At 39.2% G+C, this 7079-nt stretch overlaps 1 protein-coding gene across 1 annotated transcript in view; it reads right to left on the reverse strand.

The window, feature by feature from the left end:
- tnk2b (tyrosine kinase, non-receptor, 2b) overlaps positions 1 to 7079 on the reverse strand; it is a 56521-nt gene that overhangs the window by 33721 nt on the left and 15721 nt on the right. The gene's annotated exons all lie outside the window — the stretch shown is intronic.

Here is a 7079-nt window from a genome sequence, read left to right on the forward strand (position 1 = left end):
GGGGGGGGCTGCTTTTCATTTCGCACCTGTGTTTAGTCCTCCTCTTTGCACGTTTGTTTTTGTTCCATCCTCTCCGCTGAGACTGACAGCTCAGCTCTGAATATGACGACTCAAGTCTGGGAGGGGGATTTTTGACCCAGCTTTATCCTAAACGGTCTAACTAACTACACGGTCCATGTCTAATCCTGTGCTGCTGTTATTGTTTTCCCCACCCCTCCTCTTCTTTTATTCTATCAGCCTCTAACCCGCTTTTCATCCACTTTTTTTTTTCTCCATTTTATCTGCAGCTCAATGATTTGGCGAGTGGCCGCCTCCTCTATTACTGTGGCAACATCTACCAATCCCTCCTCCTCCCCACCTCGGTGTCCTGCGGTCACAGTGATCCTGTCACAGAGGGGAGCCAATGATGGCGAAGCATGCAGACAACAGGAAAGGGCGGGGGAAATGAGAGCAAGAGGCGGAGGGAGTCCTAATGAGGAGAGTTAATCTTTCCTCTGAGAGAGGAGAAAAAAAAAAAACACAGCCATGCGGCTTTGTGTGTGTATGTATGTGCATCAAAAGCACCTCTCCGCAACACAAGGGGTGGGGGGCATCAAGGCCATCTGGATCCTTACTAAATGGACATCTGGATGAAGAGGAGAATAGCATAAAAGAACAATGTGTGTGTGTGTGTGTGTGTGTGTGTGTGTGTGTGTGTGTGTGTTATTCTCCCGCTGGTGTTTGCAAAGTTGCACAGACTTAAGCTTACGTGTTCCTAAATTATTTCCCATTTCCTACCAAAACCCACTGTCTTCTGATCTTATTCTTCCTTTTATCCAATTTCTGCCTCTTGCTCCATGCCTTTCTTTTTCTTTTCTCCATCTCAGTCTTTCTGCTGTCCTGAGGCTGGTTATTCTCAGTCCACTGAACAACACTTGCACTCATTTCTCTATCTGTCCTGAGCTCTGGGAGTGAATTGGGTCGTCTGAGGTCAGCAGTTGTTTAACAAAAAATGTCATGCCCATCCACTTTGCATGAATGCATACAGCCTTCACAACTCCAAAGACCAACAGCTATTATGCCTAAAACGTCATCTGTTTTCAGATAAGTTTGGTTTTAGGGGATGCAGTTTAATTGATCCCTCCTGTTCATACACCTGATCCCTAAATGAATCATTTTTATTAGTGTGGTCACTGGAGTAACCAGAAATCTCATTTTGCTGTCAATTTACTTTACTTTTGTTGAATATTCCCAGTATTTTATGTCAGCTTCTGCCTCTCAATCCTGTTTAATTTCCTCTGTAGCTCTTAACATTGTTTGCAAATGAAGCAGACCAGAACTTAAAGAAATGTTAAAGTGTTGTTTAAAATGGACATCCCTATTATAGGGTAATTAAGTTCCAAAACAAAAAAGATTTTAGGTAGCTTAAAAGTGGTAGTGAAACACATTTGCTAGACTCCTTTTGGCTCTGCTATAGCTGCTTTTACTCAGGTAGCAAAGATTGTAGCAAACTATTCCATAAGAAGAGACCGGAAAATCTGATGTTTTCACAGATCATTTCATGTATTAAAGCCCTGTGTCAACATGAATGACTAAAACTTGTTCTGATTTCCAAGCCACTTTGTCAGTGTGAGCTGTAAATCCCAACTGTTACAAATGCATTTGATCCAATAAAAACCCAGAATCACTGTCAGCAAACATTTTACGCTCACTCAAATCATGCATGGCATTTATAGCTATTAATGATAAAGCATAATTCACTTAAAAACAACAATCAATCCTCTGAAGGTGCGTTTAATAAATTCTCAGCAGCACACTGGATAAAGTTTGTATCAGTGTATTTTGTACATTACAGAAGCACAAGAACATAACTCAAGGTGAGTAATTGCTAAAATAAAAAAATAAAAAACTGGAATGCAGATCTGACATGCCAATCAACTGAAGCCATGATAGGTAGAGCAGGGATGAGTCGTGGTTTCAGGTGAGGTCACTGCTGCCCACACTCTCCCAGATGAGAGAAATATATTCCATTACAGGCTGTGTGGTTGTCAAGAGTCACGAATATGGATGGACAATTTTAAACCAATTGTGTAATTAAATATGCAATTATGCATGCAGGAGTTGAATTTAAATCTAAATCTCTAAATCTATAGTGTAGTGAGACAATAAGGGAACCCAGAGATTCTTACTTTTTTTTTTTTTTTTTTTTAAATTGTAAACCTCAGCTTCCAAAATTCTGCTTCAGAAACCTGGAAAAACGACTTGAAACAAACTAATTTTGGGACTTCAACCTTTGACCCTACTAGCTCTTTTTGTTAACCTTTTTTTTTTTTAAAATCAGAGAAGGTTAAAGTCTGTTAAAACATGCAATGCCTTCCTCCCCCCTGTAATGGTTTGCAGGGAGCAGCACAAGAGACAGGCTGTGGGTGTAATGACATATGGGTACCAGCCTAAATATCCCATGATGCCTAAAATCCTACGTTTTAGAGACCATTTAGAGTCCTGAAAGCACAGTGTCCCGCCTGTCTCTTTACAGCCATAGGTGGGTAGACCACAGGCTCAGGGGGCTCCATTAAGCTTTTATCCAGAAGCTGAAAGAAATCCCTGATGTCTACTCTTGATCTCAGGCTCGTATGGTGGAAATTCAATCAGGGTTGTAACTGCTGTCACACGCCCAGAGAAAATCTTTAAGTCAACATAATAAAAATAACTTGCAGTGAAATAAAACCACTAAACTGTAATATGATGGATAGAAGTATGAAAAAATATCCCAATTTTCCCAATATAAATATAATAAATAAAAACCGAGCATTCCTTGAAGAAATACTTATCGCTCGCTACCTTCCATGCTGGAATTTTAAACTTAGGTCATCTCATTTTGAGTTTTTTGGTCAAGTTTCAAAACCTAATGTTATGTGTGATTGTATGTGATGCTGCAAGATCTCAAGTAACTTGTTGGCAGTCCCAGTATGTGTTGGGAATGACTCTCAGATACTGCCATGCCAAATTGTAGCTCAGTTTTGTTTTCCAAGGTTGATTAGCCGTGGTGGCCATGTTGAATTGGGCTCCAAAAGTTACTCAGATATAGATGTACATACGATGAAAATCCATGCATCATGATATTTGGCTAACAGTCAGACAGATGGCTCCAACAGCTGATGCCAAAGTTTTAAACAAAGATTTCAACCAACCTATTAGCAGTCATAGTCTGCACTCCTGATAAGTCACAGCTACTACCATACCAAATTTTAGCTCAGTGTTTGTAAAACTGACTAGTTACAGCATTTTTTTTTACTGAAGTTGATAGCTGTGAAATATTCAGTTGTAGATGTACATCCAATGATTACTTTCTGAGTTTTATTAAAGTTTGTCCACTTTTTTTTCCTTTTTGGATATACTTTGTCTCTACTTATTTTTTTTTGTAAAAACTTTTTGTATTGATTATTATTATTGCAATATTGGTAAATATTGGCTACATTATGTAACCCTACTTCTCATTGAATGAATGAATAAATAAATAAATATAAAATTTTTGGTACAAATTGCAACCAAATCCAAAAAAATATCAATTATTTTGTCTAAAAAAAAACAGTATGGCAAAAAGCATATAAAAATGTTTTATCCAGATGTCAAAACTTCTGTAATTCAGTGTAAAATTCAGAATAGAATAGTAAAAATAAATTAACACATTTGTACTCTTTGGAGCTTTGGCACTTCACAAGCTCAAAATTTCAAAAACGCGTTCTACAATTTATTTTTTCTTGAAAATCAAAAGCTGACATCAGTGACCTGAGCGTGAAAAAAGTTCTCCTCTCTTTGTGAGAGATATGACCTGGTCACAGGAGCAGCAAGTTTTGCCAAAAAATACATAAATAATAATACTAATAATCATAAAAGAAGTTTTATAGTTATTTGTTATGCATAAAGTTCTTGAACTCTAAACAAAAAAAGATCACAGACCTGTCTCCTGCACCAGTTGAATCCTCTTTACGTGTCCTGTCCCACAAATCAAAAGCACTGTGTTGAGAAAGAAACATCTCTTCTTATAGGTCATTCTAGTAATACCCTCCCACAACTCCACATCTGTTACCAGATGTTACACAACTTCACTTTTCTACAGAAGGACTTGAGACTGGCCGAATACTCTGCTGCAGCTGTGCTGAGGTAAGTATTTCTGGGGGAAATGACATCCCCTCCCATCAAGGAAGCCATAGACGTGCAGAGCTGGGAGGGGACTGAGGAGAAATTGTCCAGCTCACTCTGAATCTCCTTCTGCCTGGATTTTCACTCTGAAACTACTGCCATCATTATAAAGCAATATGTGATCATTTAGGTAGCAGTAGTAATAGTACATACATTTCTGTTTTTAAATAAAAGCAAATTCTTTTTTTTTTATATACTGTAACACCCTGAAACCATGGTATATTTGCTCAAAGTTATACTGTCAAAATCTCATACCCATGCTTACTCAGAACATGGTTAACTTTGGTTCTTAACATCTGTTTCTTCTTCTTCTAAATGATCCACGAGGCAACAAGAGTTATTTGCTGCTACAGCTTTGACAATGGATGCAAACTTTGTTTTATTGTTCATCCAACTGTGAGTAGGACTGATTGCTGGTCACTCTGGCAATGACCTGATAACACTATTGTTCCACTCGTGATGCCAGCATTTACTGTGTCCGTTCCAGATGTGTCAGTTCCTTGCTGATTGAATCATTTACACATCCACCACAGGTCAACCTGTGGACCAAACAGAGGCTAAATTGGAATATTTCTTCTGGCCTAATCGTGCATTTTGTCAATGAGGGTATATTATTTGGTTATGATTATGTGTAGCTTATTCTGAGCAAGCGAGGGTGTGAACTTGAAGCAAACTGCAAATCTCTATGTGAATAAATACAGAGAAATTAATACATATTTAGGCTTCAAACCAGCAAGTACAAACTGTGAGCTTAATGAAAACGCTGATCTTGAAAGATGGCACGCATGTGAGCTCGGCTGGGGTCAGTCAGTGTTAGGCACAGAGATAAACCTCCTAATGATCACAGTGTTTCAAACCAACTATATCATCCTCAACAAATCCTGTCTCATTACTTTCCTCTTAAGCTGAATCAGAGGGGTGCTGGTACACTCGACAAATCCACCAAGGACAGAGGTATGTGCGTGTGTGTGTGTGTGAGGAAGAGGAGGACACAAAGTCATTGTGTGTTTCTGCGTTTGTGTCTATGGGACGTAGAGTGAGACATCTACACCATCTAATCCTGGGCTCATATTGACCTTCTACGAAGAGTTCACGTGATTGTGTTAGCTCTGTCCCGTCCCTGCAGGTGGAGCAGGTGACCTGAAACCTGGAAGGACAACACCAGGCTACGCAGGATGGCAGAGGGGCCCAGGATTAGTGGAAGAAGACCTGGACTCTCACTTAATCTCTGTGTTTGTTTTTGATAAGGTCACCCATGATGTATGCAAATCATCTGAAGTTAAAGCTCCAGATGTTCCAGTGCCATCTGATGCCTGGACACACGCCATGCCAGGGACTTTGCACGTGTGTGTGTGAGCAGGGTGACACTGAACGTTTTAACTTGTTCACACCTTCAGCTCGGCCCTTCTTCCCGGGAAATGAAGCACATCCTATATACGTCAGCACAGCTCTGACATCAGATCACAGTCAAATACAAACGGAGCCACATCTGCATTGATAGCACACTGAACTGCATTGCTCCTATACTTTAAGTGTTTATCTAAATTACACATCAACCAATGAAGAGTTTTTCTGATATTGTCTAAAATCTGAAATAACATTTGCACTGAACTAAGTGCACCACGTTTCAACAGTAATATATATATATAGTGAAGGAGAATAAGCAATATCCTGATGAACATGCAAAGTTCATACAAATAGAGTTAACCGAAGTCTGACTTGTGGAGGTGTCTTTGCTGTTGTCATTACTCTGTTTGGTCACAGGGGGGCAGTCTGAGCCACAGAGAAGGCAGAGTTGCATTTTATTTTGGTGCATGTTTTTAGGGCATGTATGTTTTTGTCTACAATTTGTTTTTGTACAACAGCATGAGCTGAGGGGGGAAAACGTGTGATTTTCAATTCTGTTTCTGCTCTCCTTGTGTACATGATAAAGTTTCTGCGAACAGACTGCTGACAGGCTATAAAAAGACAGACACAAGAACTTTCAACACTTTATCAGTAGACTGATCAAGTACAGCTGAGATGAGTGGAGCAGCATACAGCTAGATGAACTGATGCCAAGAGGTGTTAATAATTGTCTGCTGTGTTTCTGTCTAACTTCTGGGGCTGTGAAGAGTTCTATTTTTAGAAAAAGCAAAACCTCCCTCCTGGGCACCAACACTGACATGGAAAAGTGAGCAGCTTATCCTTCTGCTTGGCACACAAAAAACAAAAATGATGTGTTTACTATGCTAATATGTTCTGATTTATACAAAGTTTAAGGAATGAAAATCTTTTTATTATCTCTGATGTGACAAACTATCTCATTGGCTCCTGTGTGTGTGTGTGTGTGTGTGTGTGTGTGTGTGTGTGTGTGTGTGTGTGTGTGTGTGCAAATAGAACTCTACTGAGCAGTACAAATGTGGTCAATATATAAACGGCTCTTCCGTTCCCGGAGTGTGTGACGGAGAAGAGTAACAGCAGATAACAGAAAAACTAACACACTGCATCCTGTGGCTTCGAGTGTTTATGAAGGGCACTGAACACCCTCACTACTAATTAATAGTTTTCCATTAATGTCACAAATTTTGACTCGCTACTCCTCGTTCAGTTTTGGAAAAAACAATGCAAATCAAATCAAAATCAAATTTTATTTGTATAGCACATTTCAGCAGCAAGGCATTTCAAGGTGGTTTACATAATTAAAAAACAAAATAAAAACAGCACGTGACAATGAATAAACAGTAAGAAAGAGCAAAAACCTGTACTCTAACCCTAATTTAGCCATAAGCAACTCTAAACAGGTGGGTTTTAAGTTGAGATTTAAAGGCACCCAGTGTTTCAGCTGTTTTACAGTTTTCTGGAAGTTTGTTCCAAATTTGTGGTGCATAGAAACTGAATGCTGCTTCTCCTTGTTT

The sequence above is a fragment of the Kryptolebias marmoratus genome, linkage group LG20, assembly GCF_001649575.2.
Source record: "Kryptolebias marmoratus isolate JLee-2015 linkage group LG20, ASM164957v2, whole genome shotgun sequence".
Lineage (NCBI taxonomy): Eukaryota > Metazoa > Chordata > Actinopteri > Cyprinodontiformes > Rivulidae > Kryptolebias > Kryptolebias marmoratus.